Genomic DNA, 17865 nt, shown 5'->3' on the forward strand with positions numbered 1-17865 from the left:
CATGTTGCATGCGTTATATACATATGTTTACTCATGTCTATGTACTGGGCGTTAGCGCTCACGTCCTAGTTGTTATCTTGGACACCCTATTCCATGGGGCAGGTCGCAGGATGGACAGAGCTGGTAGTTTAAGGCAGGACTAAGGAGCAGGAGCCTTGAGGAGTTTATTAACAGCAGGATTCGATATAGCTGTATAATATTTACTTTTAAGTTTTTGATATGGTTGTATCACTACAGATTTAAGCCTGGATAATATTACTAAGCTGATATGTAAATTATGGTTATGTTTCCGCACGTTTTTACTCTGTTAGTTAATTATGCTGTATTTAGTTTAATGCATGCTATTAGTTGCCAGTTAGTAGGTGATTCCATGCAGGGTCACTACATTTTTGGTATCAGAGCATGCATAGATTTTGGGATTAGTACTTGGGATTTAGTCTAGTAATTCTTGCGCATTTGGGATTTTAATGTGCAATTCTTTTCAGGATATGGCTGACGAGAGCCACGGTAGTGTTGGCCAGGGAGGTGGTCATCATCATCATCACCATCATCATCAGGATGATCGACATCGTCCTCATGAGGGTAGACGTCGTTATAATATTAATAAGTTCATGCAAGTAGGACCGAAACCCTTGGTGGGAGGCGAGAATCCTAAACAAGCTAGAAGCTGGATGTCTAAACTTGAGAGTACGTTTCGAGCTTTCGAGTGTACTGAGGAGCAGAAACTGGAAGTTCTAAAATTCGTTCTAGAGGATCGAGCACGTTTTTGGTGGGATGCCAAGGCTGCTCAGGCACGTACAGAGAGAGGACAGATGACTTGGGAAGATTTATGTCAGCAGTTTCAGAAACTGTATTTTCCTCCGGCTGTTCGCCAAGCACGATCGATGGAGTTGCTTACTCTGAGGCAAGGATCAATGACTATTGATCAATATCAGCAACGATTTCTTGATCTGCTACCTTTCAGTCCTCATATCAGTAACAGTGATGCATCAAAGTATGATATATTTCTGCAAGGCTTGAATCAGGATATCTACTCACAAGTTATCGTCTGTGATGATCCGACATCTTATGAGACTTTGGTGAACCGTTTCCGTCTTGTGGAGACCAGTAACAGGTGGACACAGTTGATGATGCCAGCACAGCCTAGTGGATCTTTTGAGCCTCGAGCTCAATCTGTTGCGCAATCTGTACCTACGTCTTCTTCTACTCCTACTACTTCGTCTGGTTCTCGTGGTTCACGAGGTACATTCCGCTTTGGGAAGAAGAAGAAGAAGGAGGAGTTTTGTAGCCACTGTGGGGGGAAACATCCTGCAGCTTCATGTTGGAGGGCTACTGGCGCTTGTTATATTTGTGGTCAGCAGGGACATCTGCGAAGAGATTGTCCTTAGCTCATGGGTTCTGCTAGTGGATCGGAATCCCAGGTTGGATCTCAGGCTTCTACTTTTTCACGTCAGCAGCCAGCACCACAGAGTTCTTCTGGTTATCGTCCCCAGACTCAAGGGCAGGTATTTGCTCTGTCTCAGGAGCAGGCTACTGAGGGAAGCGATCGCATGTTGACAGATAACTTTTTGTTATGTGGTATTCCTGCACTTGTCTTAATTGATACTGGAGCATCGCATTCCTTTATTTCTAGTCGCTTCGTTAAGAGACATAGATTACCTTATGTATCATTAGATATGGATTTAGTTGTATCTATTCCGCTGGAGCAGGTGGTAGTAACTAAGCGTCTAGTGATGGGTTGCCTTCTGGAGTTTGAGGGTAATATGTTATCGGCTAATTTGATGATATTAGCGGTGACAGATTTTGATTGTATTTTGGGAATAGATATGCTGACTTTGTATCATGCTACTGTGGATTGTTATCAGTGTTTGGTACAGTTTCATCCTGTTGAGGGTGATAGCTGGTACTTTTATGATGAGGGTGCGCGACCTCCGATGCCACTTGTTTCGGCTCTGAAGGCATGTCATGTCTTAGAGTCAGGTGGGGAGGGCTACCTCATCTATGCAGTTGATATGTCCACGAGTAGTCCGGGTATTGATCAGTTACCGATTGTCAGCAAGTTTCCTGACGTATTCCCTGATGAGATTCCTGGTTTTCCTCCAGTTCTAGAGGTTGAATTTGGTATTGATGTAGTACCAGGAACTACGCCTATATCCCGAGCACCTTATCGTTTGGCACCATCAGAGATGAGGGAATTGAAACAGCAGTTACAGGATCTGCTTGATAAGGGATATATTCGTCCGAGTGTTTCTCCGTGGGGAGCACCTGTGTTATTTGTCAAGAAGAAGGATGGATTGATGCGATTATATATTGATTACAGGCAGCTGAATCGTGTCACCGTCAAGAATAAGTATCCTTTGCCGTGGATTGATGATCTGTTCGATCAATTACATGGTACTTCTGTTTATTCTAAGATAGATCTGAGATCTGGATACTACCAGATGCGGGTACGAGACTCAGATATTTCTACAACTGCTTTCAGGACCAGATACAGGCATTATGAATTTCTGGTGATGCCATTCGATTTGACGAATGCACCGGCAGTCTTTATGAATCTGATGAATCAGGTATTTCGAGAATATCTGGATAGATTTGTCATCGTCTTCATTGATGATATTCTTGTCTATTCTCATGACAAGGATGAGCATGCACAACATCTAAGGATTGTTTTACAGACGTTATGAGATAAGCAGCTGTATGCGAAATTGAGCAAGTGTGAATTTTGGCTTGATCGGGTAGTGTTTCTCAATCATGTGATTTCTAGTGAAGGAATATCTGTTGATCCTAGTAAGATAGAGATAGTGCTGAACTGGTCTCGTCCGACGATGGTTGCTGAGATTCGTAGTTTCTTGAGTCTAGCTGGATATTACCGTCGGTTCATCGAGAATTTTTCACAGTTGGCCAGACCTTTGACTCAGCTTACTTGGAAAGATGTTACCTTCATTTGGTCCTCGGATTGTGAGGAGTCATTTCATGAGCTGCGTAGACGTCTTACTACTGCACCTGTGCTAGCTCTACCTTCTGGATCAGGAGGTTATGTTGTCTATACTGATGCCTCTGATGTCTTTTGACACAGCATGGACATGTTATTGCCTATGTATCTCGACAGTTGAAGACGCATTAGAATAATTATCCAGTACATGATCTTGAGTTAGCCGCCATTGTATTTGCGCTCAAGATTTGGAGGCATTATCTTTATGGCGAGAAATTTGAGATATTTACGGATCACAAGATTTTGAAGTATTTATTCACTCAGGCGGAGTTGAATATGCGACAGAGACGCTGGATGGATCTTTTGAAGGATTATGATTGTGAAATCAAATATCATCCAGGTTCTGCTAATCTTATTGCTGATGTCTTGAGTCGGCAGGTGAGACTTTCCGCACTTCAGACTAATGAAATATCTCATATGATTCAAAAGTGTTGTTCATTGAGTTTTACGCTCAAGCACAAGAAAGGGAGGAATGTGATTCGTTTGTATACTATTTTATCTGAGCCAGTATTGTATTCTCGGATCAGAGATGCTCAGATGTCTGATGTTAAGACTCAGTGTTTGGAACGTCTAGCCAATGGAGTTAATACATCTGGATTCCATTTTCAGGCAGATGGTTTATTGTGCCTATCTAATAGAGTGGTTGTACCTAATGTTGCGGAGCTCAGGAATGATATTCTATCTCAAGCTCACAGGAGTCGATTATCAGTTCATCCTGGAAGCATGAAAATGTATAAGGACTTGCGAACTAGATTCTGGTGGAAAGGGATTAAGCGAAGTGTGTATCAATTTTTTTCTAGATGTTTGGTTTGTCAACAGGTCAAGGCTGAACATCGACGACCAGATGGATTAATGCAGAATCTTGAGATTTTCGAATGGAAGTGGGAGCACGTGACTATGAATTTTGTCACCCACTTGCCTATGACTTCACGACAGTGTGATGCTATCTGGGTTGTCGTTGACCGTTTGACGAAATCAGCACATTTCATTCCTTATAACCGGGAGTATTCTTATGATCGCATGACACGTTTATACATCCAAGAGATAGTGCGATTGCATGGGATTCCAGTGATTATAATCAGTGATAGAGACCCGCGATTTACCTCACGTTTTTGGGGTAGTTTTCAGCAGGCATTGGGTACCACTCTGAATTTGAGCACTGCATATTATCCGGAGACTGATGGGCAGTCAGAGCGCACTATTCGTACGCTGGAGGATATGTTACGTTCGTCTGTCATGGACTTTGGCTTATCTTGGCAGGATCAATTACCTTTGATCGAATTTGCCTACAATAACAGTTATCATCGTAGTATTGATATGGCACCTTTCGAGGCATTGTATGGCCGACGGTGTCATACTCCATTATTCTGTGATGAAGTTGGGAAACGGCAAGTCGAGGGTCCTGAATTGGTGCAGCAGATTGTAGACAAGGTAGATTTGATCAAACATAGGATCATAGTTGCTCAAGATAGACAAGCCAGTTATGCTAATATTTGCCGCAGGCCATTTCAGTTTGAGCCTGGTGAATATGTGTTCCTATGAGTATCACCTTTCAGGAAGGTGATGAGATTCGGTGTGAAAGGCAAGTTGTCTCCTCGTTTCATTGGGCCTTTTCAGATACTGAAGAAGATTGGAGATGTTGCTTACCGTTTGGCTTTACCGCCATCTATTTCCAATATACATAATGTTTTTCATGTGTCGTTGCTTCGACAGTACATAGCTGATGAATCACATGTGATTCAGTCTACTGATATTCAGCTAGAGCCAGATCTGTCTTTTGTTGAACGACAAATCCGTATCCTAGACAGGAAGGAGAAAGTTCTTCGGAACAAGACTATACCACTTGTGATGGTACAATGGCAGCGCCGAGGCATTGAAGAAGCAACTTGGGAAACTGAGAGTCGTATGCAATCCGAATATCCTGAGTTGTTTGCTTTATACTTTTGATTACCATGTAAGATGTAATTACAGTTGTTGTAATAAAACATGGTTTGATGTTTCATATTGTTATCTTGATTTGTATTTAGATGTTATTTCGCGGACGAAATATCTAAAGGTGGGGAGAATGTAGTAACCCAGATTCTATTTTAAGATAATAATATGTTAAACATGATTAAGGGTTAGTAATTAATCAATTTCGGAGTGTTATTGGACTTCAGAAGGAAATTTGGGCTTTTGACTTTTGGGCCGGATCGGAAGCTCCGATACCAGCCACTTCGGAAGCTCATCGGAAGCCCAGAGATCGGAAGCTCCGATCCTGGAACGGAAGTTTCGATCTCCAGCTGCCAGCAATGATCGATGACTCAGCCACGAGTTTTGACAAGTGTTGAACGTAGGGCAGATCGAAAGCTCCGATCGTCCGATCGAAAGTTCCGATCCCGACATGTCTTGCATGCACGCCGTGAGCTAGATCGGAAGCTCCGATCCCGAAATCGGAAGTTCCGATCCTGGCCGGGAATTTTGCCTATAAATAGGGGTCTCCGGGATTCATTTCAATTACGAATTCCGAGTTTCCTTCTTCAGTTATATAGTGTGAGTTATACACTTGAGGGCCCTATCGGTTATAATAGAGGTTCTGGAATAACCAAGGTATGGTTATAGTCATCCGGGAGTAGCGACTCCAAAGGGCTATCTACGGACGAAGGTATGGTCCGAGAATCTATTTAAGTTTTGGGAGTACTTATTAGCTTAGTTAAGGCTTATAGAACTTGTGTAGTGATACGATGAACTTTTGAATATAGGCTTGGAACCTAGGATCTACTATACTTGAACTAGCCTAGAGGTACGTACACATTGACTGAGATTGCTAGCGAGTATACATGTGTATATGTTGCATTTATTTGGCATTATTATTTGGCATGATGTATGATTTACCGTTTTCTATACTCATATGTCATGTGCATATACACGTTGAGCCTATACCTTGTTATACCTAATTATAGAGCCGCTCAGCTCTATACTCGATAGTCTGTCACTGAGAGTACCGCGACGGCGGTGGCATTTATGTCTGTCTACTATGGTGTACTAGACGAGTGTGGTTGCACCAAGAGGTTGATCCGCACAGTGGCAGCATTCATGTGGCGCCGATTCTGAGCATAACTTTTCGGATGACCCTTTACCAGTCATCATGTTGCATGCATTATATACATATGTTTACTCATGTCTATGTACTGGGCGTTAGCGCTCACGTCCTAGTTGTTATCTTGGACACCCTATTCCATGGGGCTGGTCGCAGGATGGACGGAGTTGGTAGTTCAAGGCAGGACTAGGGAGCAGGAGCCTTGAGGAGTTTATTATATAGCAGGATTCGATATAGCTGTATAATATTTACTTTTAAGTTTTCGATATGGTTGTATCACTACAGATTTAAGCCTGGATAATATTACTAAGCTGATATGTAAATTATGGTTATGTTTCCGTACGTTTTTACTCTGTTAGTTAATTATGTTGTATTTAGTTTAATTCATGCTATTAGTTGTTAGTTAGTAGGTGATTCCATGCAGGGTCACTACATTTTTGATATCAGAGCATGCATAGATTTTTGGATTAGTACTTGGGATTTAGTCTAGTAATTCTTGCGCATTTGGGATTTTAATGTGCAATTCTTTTCAGGATATGGCTGACGAGAGTCACGATAGTGTTGGCTAGAGAGGTGGTCATCATCATCGTCACCATCATCATCAGGATGATCGACATCGTCCTCATGAGGGTAGACGTCGTTATACTATTAATAAGTTCATGCAAGTAGGACCGAAACCCTTGGTGGGAGGCGAGAATCCTGAACAAGCTAGAAGCTGGATGTCTAAACTTGAGAGTACGTTTCGAGCTTTCGAGTGTACTGAGGAGCAAAAACTGGAAGTTCTAGAATTCGTTCTAGAGGATCGAGCACGTTTTTGGTGGGATGCCAAGGCTGCTCAGGCACGCACTGAGAGAGGACAGGTGACTTGGGAAGATTTCTGTCAGCAGTTTCAGAAACTGTATTTTCCTCCGGCTGTTCGCCAAGCACGATCGATGGAGTTGCTTACTCTGAGGCAAGGATCAATGACTATTGATCAATATCAGCAACGATTTCTTGATCTGCTACCTTTCAGTCCTCATATCAGTAACAGTGATGCATCAAAGTATGATATCTTTCTGCAAGGCTTGAATCAGGATATCTACTCACAAGTTGTCGTCTGTGATGATCCGACATCTTATGAGACTTTGGTGAACCGTTGCCGTCTTGTGGAGACCAGCAACAGGCGGGCACAGTTGATGATGCCAGCACAGCCTAGTGGATCTTTTGAGCCTCGAGCTCAATCTGTTGTGCAATCTGTACCTACGTCTTCTTCTACTCCTACTACTTTGTCTGGTTCTCGTGATTCACGAGGTACATTCCGCTTTGGAAAAAAGAAGAAGGAGGAGTTTTGTATCCACTATGGGGGGAAACATCCTGCAGCTTCATGTCGGAGGGCTACTGGGGCTTGTTATATTTGTGGTCAGCAGGGACATCTGCGGAAAGATTGTCCTCAGCTCATGGGTTCTGCTAGTGGATCGGGATCCCAGGTTGGATCTCAGGCTTCTACTTTTCCACGTCAGCAGCCAGCACCACAGAGTTCTTTTGGTTATCAACCCCAGACTCAAGGACAGGTATTTGCTCTGTCTCAGGAGCAGGCTACTGAGGGAAGCGATAGCATATTGGCAGGTAAATTTTTGTTATGTGGTATTCCTGCACTTGTCTTAATTGATACTGGAGCATCGCATTCCTTTATTTCTAGTCGCTTTGTTAAGAGACATAGATTACCTTATGTATCATTAGATATGGATTTAGTTGTATCTACTCCGCTGGAGCAGGAGGTAGTAACTAAGCGTCTAATGATGGGATGCCTTCTGGAGTTTGAGGGTAATGTGTTATCGGCTAATTTGATGATATTAGTGATGACAGATTTTGATTGTATTTTGGGAATAAATATGCTGACTTTGTATCATGCTACTGTGGATTGTTATCAGCGTTTGGTACAGTTTCATCCTGTTGAGGGTGATAGCTGGTACTTTTATGATGAGGGTGCGCGACCTCCGATGCCACTTGTTTCGGCTCTGAATGCATGTCATGTCTTAGAGTCAGGTGGGAAGGGCTACCTCATCTATGCAGTTGATATGTCCACGAGTAGTCCGGGTATTGATCAGCTACCGGTTGTCAGCGAGTTTCCTGACGTATTCCCTGATGAGATTCCTGGTTTTTCTCCGGTTCGAGAGATTGAATTTGGTATTGATCTAGTACCAGGAACTACGCCTATATCCCGAGCACCTTATCGTCTGGCACCGTCAGAGATGAGGGAATTGAAACAGCAGCTACATGATCTGCTTGATAAGGGATATATTTGTCCGAGTGTTTCTCCGTGGGGAGCACCTGTGTTATTTGTCAAGAAAAATGATGGATCAATGCGATTATGTATTGATTACAGGCAGCTGAATCATGTCACCGTCAAGAATAAGTATCCTTTGCCGCGGATTGATGATCTGTTCGATGAATTACAGGGCACTTCTGTTTATTCTAAGATAGATGTGAGATCTGGATACTACCAGATGCGGGTACGAGACTCAGATATTTCTACAACTGCTTTAAGGACCAGATACGGGCATTATGAATTTTTGGTGATGCCATTCGGTTTGACGAATGCACCGGCAGTCTTTATGAATCTGATGAATCAGGTATTTCGAGAATATCTGGATAGATTTGTCATCGTTTTCATTGATGATATTCTTGTCTATTCTCATGACAAGGATGAGCATGCACAACATCTAAGGATTGTTTTACAGACGTTACGAGATAAGCAGCTGTATGCGAAATTGAGCAAGTGTGAATTTTGGCTTGATCGGGTAGTGTTTCTCGGTCATGTGATTTCTAGTGAAGGAATATCTGTTGATCCTAGTAAGATAGAGGCAGTGTAGAACTGGTCTCGTCCGATGACGGTTGCTGAGATTCGTAGTTTCTTGGGTCTAGCTGGATATTACCGTCGATTCATCGAGAATTTTTCACAGTTGGCCAGACCTTTGACTCATCTTACTCGGAAAGATGTTACCTTCATTTGGTCCTCGGATTGTGAGGAGTCATTTCATGAGCTGCGTAGACGTCTTACTACTGCACCTGTGCTAGCTCTACCTTCTGGATCAGGAGGTTATGTTCTCTATACTGATGCCTCTGGTCAGGGGTTAGGATGTCTTTTGACACAGAATGGACATGTTATTGCCTATGTTTCTCGACAATTGAAGACGCATAAGAATAATTATCCAGTACATGATCTTGAGTTACCCGTCATTGTATTTGCGCTCAAGATTTGGAGGCATTATCTTTATGGCGAGAAATTAGAGATATTTACGGATCACAAGATTTTGAAGTATTTATTCACTCAAGCGGAGTTGAATATGCGATAGAGACGCTGGATGGATCTTTTGAAGGATTATGATTGTGAAATCAAATATCATACAGGTTCTGCTAATCTTACTGCTGATGCCTTGAGTCGGCAGGTGAGACTTTCTGCACTTCAGACTAATGAAATATCTCATATGATTCAAGAGTGCTGTTCATTGAGTTTTACGCTCAAGCACAAGAAAGGGAGGAATGGGATTCGTTTGTATACTATTCTATCTGAGCCAGTATTGTATTCTCGGATCAGAGATGCTCAGATGTTTGATGTTAAGACTCAGCGTTTGGCACGTCTAGCCAATGGAGTTAATACATCTGGATTCCATTTTCAGGCAGATGGTTTATTGTGCCTATCTAATCGAGTGGTTGTACCTAATGTTGCGGAGCTCAGGAATGATATTCTATCTCAAGCTCACAGCAGTCGATTATCAGTTCATCCTGGAAGCATGAAAATGTATAAGGACTTGCGAACTAGATTCTGGTGGAAAGGGATGAAGCGAAGTGTGTATCAATTTGTTTCTAGATGTTTGGTTTGTCAATAGGTCAAGGCTGAACATCGACGACCAGGTGGATTACTGCAGAATCTTGAGATTCCCGAATGGAAGTGGGAGCACGTGACTATGGATTTTGTCACCACTTGCCTATGACTTTACGACAGTGTGATGCTATCTGGGTTTTCATTGACAGTTTGACGAAATCAGCACATTTCATTCCTTATAACCGGGAGTATTCTTATGATTGCATGACACACTTATACATCCAAGAGATAGTGCGATTGCATGGGATTCCAGTGAGTATAGTCAGTGATAGAGACCAGCGATTTACCTCACGTTTTTGGGGTAGTTTTCAGCAGGCATTGGGTACCAATCTGAGTTTGAGCACTGCAAATCATCCGGAGACTGATGGGCAGTCAGAGCGCACTATTCATACACTGGAGGATATGTTACGTTCGTCTGTCATGGACTTTGTCTTATCTTGGCAGGATCAATTACCTTTGATCGAATTTGCCTACAATAACAGTTATCATCGTAGTATTGATATGGCACCTTTCGAGGCATTGTATGATCGACGGTTTCGTACTCCGTTATTCTGGGATAAATTCGGGGAACGGCAAGTTGAGGGTCCTGAATTGGTGCAGCAGATTGTAGACAAGGTAGATTTGATCAAACATAGGATCAAAGTTGCTCAAGATAGACAAACCAGTTATGCTAATATTTGCCGCAGGCCACTTCAGTTTGAGCCTGGTGAATATGTGTTCCTACGAGTATCACCTTTCAGGAAGGTGATGAGATTCGGTGTGAAAGGCAAGTTGTCTCCTCGTTTCATTGGGCCTTTTCAGATACTGGAGATGTTGCTTACCGTTTGGCTTTACCGCCATCTCTTTCCAGTATATATAATGTTTTTCATGTGTCGTTGCTTTGACAGTACATAGCTGATGAATCACATGTGATTCAGTCTACTGATATTCAGCTAGAGCCAGATCTGTCTTTTGTTGAACGACCGATCCGTATCCTAGACAAGAAGGAGAAAGTTTTTCGGAACAAGACTATACCACTTGTGATGGTACAATGGCAGCACCGAGGCGTTGAAGAAGCAACTTGGGAAACTGAGAGTCGTATGCAAGTGGAATATCCTGAGTTGTTTGCTTTGTACTTTTGATTACCATGTAAGATGTAATTATAGTTGTTGTAATAAAACATGGTTTGATGTTTCATATTGTTATCTTGATTTGTCTTTAGATGTTATTTCGCGGACGAAATATCTAAAGATGGAGAGAATGTAGTAACCCAGATTCTATTTTGAGATAATAATATGTTAAACATGATTAAGGATTAGTAATTAATCAATTTTGGAGTGTTATTGGACTTCAGAAGGAAATTTGGGCTTTTGACTTTTGGGCCGGATCGGAAGCTCCGATCCCAGCCACTTCGGAAGCTCATCGGAAGCCCAGAGATCGGAAGCTCCGATCCTGGAACGGAAGTTTCGATCTCCGGCTGCCAGCAATGATCGATGACTCAGCCACGAGTTTTGACAAGTATTGAACGTAGGGCAGATCGGAAGCTCCGATCGTCCGATCGGAAGTTTCGATCCCGACGTGTCTTGCATGCACGCCGTGAGCTGGATCGGAAGCTCTGATCCCGAAATCGGAAGTTCCGATCCTGGCCGGGAATTTTGCCTATAAATAGGGGTCTCCGGGATTCATTTCAATTACGAATTCCGAGTTTCTTTCTTCAGTTATATAGTGTGAGTTATACACTTGAGGGACCTATCGGTTATAATAGAGGTTCTGGAATAACCAAGGTATGGTTATAGTCATCCGGGACTAGCGACTCCAAAGGGCTATCTACGGACGAAGGTATGGTCCGGGAATCTATTTAAGTTTTGGGAGTACTTATTAGCTTAGTTAAGGCTTATAGAACTTGTGTAGTGATACGATGAACTTTTGAATATAGGCTTGGAACCTAGGATCTACTATACTTGAACTAGCCTAGAGGTACGTGCACATTGACTGAGATTGCCAGCAAGTATATATGTGTATATGTTGCATTTATTTGGCATTATTATTTGGCATGATGTATGATTTACCATTTTCTATACTCATATGTCATGTGCATATACACGTTGAGCCTATACCTTATTATACCTGATTATAGAACCGCTCAGCTCTATACTCGATAGTCTGTCACTGAGAGTACCGCGACGGCGGGGCATTTATGTCTGTCTACTCTGGTGTACTAGACGAGTGTGGTTGCACCCAGAGGTTGATCCGCGCGGTGACAGCACTTATGTGGCGCCGGTTCTGAGCATGACTTTTCGGATGACCCTTTACCAGTCATCATATTGCATGCATTATATACATATGTTTACTCATGTCTATGTACTGGGCGTTAGCGCTCACGTCCTAATTGTTATCTTGGATACCCTATTCCATGGGGCAGGTCGCAGGATGGACGGAGCTGGTAGTTCAAGGCAGGACTAGGGAGCAGGAGCCTTGAGGAGTTTATTATACAGCAGGATTCGATATAGCTGTATAATTTTTACTTTTAAGTTTTTGATATGGTTGTATCACTACAAATTTAAGCGTGAATAATATTACTAAGCTGATATGTAAATTATGGTTATGTTTTCGCACATTTTTACTCTGTTAGTTAATTATGCTGCATTTAGTTTAATGCATGCTATTAGTTTCCAGTTAGTAGGTGATTCCATGCAGGGTCACTACAATGATGTTGAAGAAGAACGCCTTGAATTGCGCCTTGAACTTCTTGAATGTGACTTGAGAGAAAAATCTTGAATTTTTCTACTTCTTTGCTTCAGTTTTCTTTGTTGTGTTTTTTTGTTGGTCATCTGCCCCCTTATTTATAGCTGAAGGATGCAGATTCCTACCATTTTGATTTTATGAGATGTCGCAATTTGATTGGCTCCTCATGATTCATTTGGTGATTATCTTTCATTAATCACAAGATTTGATTTTAAATACTAAAAATATTAGTATTTTCTTCTATTTGATGCAAGATTTGATCTCAAATACTAAAAATATTAGTATTCTCTTCCAATTTGTGCAAGATACAATCTTGATTTAAAAATCTTGATTTAATCACAAAATATATTAAACTATCAATTAATTAACTATTTATTTTTTAGAAATTTAATCTTCCCAAAAATAGCTAATTGTTTTATTGATATTTAATTATTTCGTACTTGCCATAATTAAAGGTTGACAAATTTAATTGTCTGCAACTATAACATCATTGGAGACATTATGTGTCGATAAGTTCATCGTAGTAGGGATAAAATCCCGCAAGGCATGCCATAAGTCCATCATGAACGATCGGGATGCACATATATAGGAGGAACCATGCTACTTCTCATATTTGTAACAAATCCAAAATCTTACGTCTTCACTACGTACCCCTCTCATCCAAGGGAATGTGTAGAATATATTATCATTTCAGACCCTGAACTCCTAATAAAAGCTCCACTTTAGTGCCATTTTCATGAAGATGGTTCATAAAACATATGCAAAAAAATAAAGTAAAAAAATAATATACATTTCATCACTAAATAATAAAAGTATTGAATGTGAAACAAATGAAGTGGATGTTAAATAAACATTTTTATTATTATAAGATTACACAAATAGTAGAAGAATCCTTTAATTTTGACCACAAAAATCAAAACAAAAACTATTATTATATTAACTAAACAAATAGAACATGGTAACGGCAAACCACCACCAGTGACCACACCAATGGCAGCCTCACATTTCCCCGCCGCCCACTTCCCACGGCCGAGCACCACCGCCACCACCTCCACCGCTCCCACCTTCTTCCACTCTCTCCCCAAGCACGCCACCAAAACCAAATCCTCACCGCCACTAAAATTCACAGACCACAAAGATTTCAGATGTGTGTTCAAGCTCAGAAGCATAGCCCAAGAAACCGAAAGCCAGCCCAAACCAAGCTCGGCCTCCGACACGCAGCAGCAGCAGCAGCAGTTGGTGGAATTCTTGTACGAGGATCTTCCCCATCTGTTCGACGATCGAGGGATCGATCGGACGGCCTACGACGAGCGTGTGAATTTCAGAGATCCCATCACCAAGCACGACAGTATCGGCGGGTACCTCTTCAATATCGCCATGTTGAAGAATATCTTCAACCCAGATTTCCAGTTGCACTGGGTTAAACAGGTGTGACGTGTAGCTCATCTACCACCGAATGTTAAACCTGGACGAGTTCTCGTGTCCGAGACTCAATTTTAACAAGATTAATGCTAGATGTATACCTCGTTATACACCTCGGTTTACAAAATTTTAAGTAAGTGTGTAAATCAAAGTGTACATTACAAGGTGTACATCTAACATTTTTCTTTTAAGATGTGTATGGTTTAAAGAATTAATCAATATAATCAGTAGGATGTCCAAATTTAGAAAATGGACATGTTAGTATATTTTACTCGCGATATAGACTACGTTTGTTCAACTTATTAAGGTAGTCAACTCGCAGAACCCGCTCGAATTATTTTCCGAATATGGGTGTTGAACATGTACCAGAAAAGCACATAGTTCTACCTTTACCACTAGTATTTTTAGTACTAGTCCTACACTTACATGCCTCTTGGTACATATGAATCATACTAGAATTAACTAATTCTTTAGCCTATTTGACATTTTGGAGAAACAGTTTTAAAAATTGGTGTAAAACATAACTGATGTGAATATATTTCTAACAATGTCTCTTGACTCTTATGATGTGCCAACATTTCTTTTATGTATAATCTTTTGAGTCTTCCACTTGTTGTCGCGAAAAATTAGAATGCTAACGAAGGCTGCTACCACCTGGGAATTTGGTCGTTTGCATTCGACGAAAAAACCATTTTTTTTTCTTGATGATTGATTGTATAACGCAGTGTTTGGTACAATTGATATGATTATTGAATGATTATTAAATGAATGATAAAAGACATGATAAATAAGGATTGGTAATTTGTGTTGAAAATAATATTGTGTTTGGTTTGATTTTTATGAATAAGATTAAATAATGGTTTAAATTTTTTTTCCCAAAAATACATTTATATTTTTTTTGAACGGGTGATTTTTAGGTTAGAGAGAAATGGTAATTATGGAATTTATGTGTAATATAAAAACAAAAATAAGTAATACTAGGGTGAGGGGAGGGTTTAGTTAACCTACTATAAAACAACTTTATCCTTTCTAGGTTAGATTAACTTGTTTTAATAAAAATCCTACCAAACAATGGATTAAATCAAAAATCACACACAAACCTACCTAATCCCTTGTACCAAACACTTCGTTATTGTGTAGACAGGAGCTTATGAGTTAACTACAAGATGGACCATGGTTATGAAGTTTGCTCTGTTGCCTTGGAAGCCTGAATTAGTCTTCACAGGCACTTCTGTTATGGGCATTAATCCACAAACTATGAAGTTCTGCAGCCATCTGGTAAGATTTTTGATATTCATACTCGACTCGACCTAAAGAAATTTATTGTGATCTTTAGCTAATTACATTGATCTCTATAAATATTTCATCTCCAGGACTATTGGGATTCCATTCAGAACAATGAGTATTTTTCTGTGGAAGGTTTACTTGAAGTGTTGAAGCAAGTAATTATAGACATCACAAATAATAATATTACATATATATATACTATAAACAATTCCTTGCAAGTGAATATATATCTTTGATTCTTCAAGTGTCACCTTTGCAGCTGCGTTATTACAAGACTCCGGACTTGGAAACGCCCAAATATCAAATACTGAAACGAACTGCCAATTATGAGGTCCTCCTCGAGTTTTTCCAGTTTTTGCAAATAATTCAACGAGCATGTGGTAATATGATCTGTGATATGATATGCGCGCAGGTGAGAAAGTATGAGCCGTTTATAGTCGTCGAAACAAATACCGACAAGCTATCTGGTTCAAGCGGCTTCAACTCAGTTGCTGGGTATAAGAACATTCTATCAATTACCACGCAAATTTTTAGTTTTTCATGACCGGATCACGTAAATATATCCTGTGTACGCATCATTTGGTTTGAAGGATAATGCAGAGGACGAAGGACGTATACTAGATATTGATAACCTTTCTAGAACTTGAGAAAAAAAGGCGTGTAATCAATTAATGTCTTATCATTTGTATGAAAGGATGCCAAATATTAGTTTTAATTAGTACTATCTGAAATCCAACATATTTCCTAGGTACATATTTGGGAAAAATGCCACGACGGAGAAAACCGATGACGACTCCAGTGTTTACTCAAGCATTTGACCAGGAGATCTCCAAGCTTTCTATCCAAATAGTTATTCCAGCAGACAAAGATTTGAGCAGCTTACCAGCTCCGAATCAAGATAACATTAGGTTGAATAAATCTGAAGGTGGTATAGCTGCAGTCTCAAGATTCAGTGGAAAACCAACAGATGATATTGCTCGAGAAAAAGAAAGTGCACTTCGATCTGCACTCGTTAGAGACGGTCTGAAACCCAGAGTCGGTTGTATGCTAGCTCGATACAACGATCCCGGTCGAACTTGGAGTTTTATAATGGTATGTCAAATCTCTAATCCTTCTCTTCTTCATGCACAAAACCATATTCACCGTTGATATACACTGCACACTTTTCCATTCTTATCCATCTAATGTGTAAGAAAACTTAGTTTCGAGTGGTTTCACATATATAGCTGGTCACGAGCTCATAAATTTTGTTATAAGGTTTTGAAAATTTTGTTTATTTATGATTTTGATCTTGTATGTTGTCACGTGGCTTAGTCACGAGCACAAAAGTCCCATTTCGTTTTCGTAAACGATACTGACTGGCATTTGTGTTTATTTCATGTGTGGTGATATGCAGAGGAATGAAATTCTTATTTGGCTCGAGGAGTTTTCGTTGGACTGAGCCATTTGGAACCCTTTAATTTGCTTCATTTTCATCCATAATTGAATGTAAATGTATTGCAAATAATTGCTTCATTTTTAGATTTATTTTTCTTATTTATATGAAAGCATAACAATTCATCCTCAATTACTGGTAAAAATTATAAATAATCTATATAATATAAAAATATTTTAAAATAGGAATTCAACCATTTCAAACAAAATTACTAGCTAGACAATTATAATGTTTCACTTCATTGTTTATTTTTATTATATTTTGTTCATATTGCTATTACTTAAATCGATCTTCTCATATCCATTTGATCACTAAATTAGTTTGTAATATCTTTGCATAATTTCAAGGGAATTTTTAAAAATAATTTTGGTACCCATGCAGATTTAAGATAATTTCAACGTACAAATGCTAAGTGAATCTGTACAAGGTACAACTACAATTTTGGTCATTTATATTTGTCGCTTTACGATTTCAATTCTCTATGTTCATATTTTAATTTTAGTCTTGTATATTTCGATTTTTGGCAATTTCGGCCTTTTTGTTTCGAAAATGCTACGTGGCACTATACACGTCATCTCTACATCAGAACTGCATTGGCGTCACATCAGTGTCACATCACATAAAGGGTTGAGTCGATGCTACCCATGGGGTGGGGTACTATCCCATAGGTAGCGTGGCAGGTTGTGATTGGTCCAAATCAGTGAGCCCCACTGATTTTGACCAATCATGGAAGGACGCGTTGCCCATGGGGTACTATGAACAAAACCAGATAAATGACTAAAATTGAAAAAAAAAATAAAATTAAGATAACAGACTAAAACTAAATTATGAAGTTATAGATGATCAAAATCGCAAAGTAACAAACATACAGAACTAAAAAACAAATTTTTTCATTTTGGTTTAATTTAATAGAATATTTATTGGAACCGAAATACATTATTAATTATTGGTTGTTTTTTATGACGTGGGACCAGCAGCCGCTACTTTTCGGTGTGCACTAGATAAACTCTCGAACAAATGCAATAGCCTACAAACTACGTTAATCAGGTAAACCACACTAG

At 40.1% G+C, this 17865-nt stretch overlaps 1 pseudogene; it reads left to right on the top strand.

Annotated features, from left to right (window-relative positions):
• The first annotated feature begins 13637 nt into the window (after nucleotides 1-13637).
• On the top strand, nucleotides 13638-16989 carry LOC140873433 (uncharacterized; annotated as a pseudogene).
• The last annotated feature ends 876 nt before the right edge of the window (nucleotides 16990-17865 follow it).

The sequence above is a fragment of the Henckelia pumila genome, unplaced genomic scaffold (genome assembly GCF_033568475.1).
Source record: "Henckelia pumila isolate YLH828 unplaced genomic scaffold, ASM3356847v2 CTG_550, whole genome shotgun sequence".
Lineage (NCBI taxonomy): Eukaryota > Viridiplantae > Streptophyta > Magnoliopsida > Lamiales > Gesneriaceae > Henckelia > Henckelia pumila.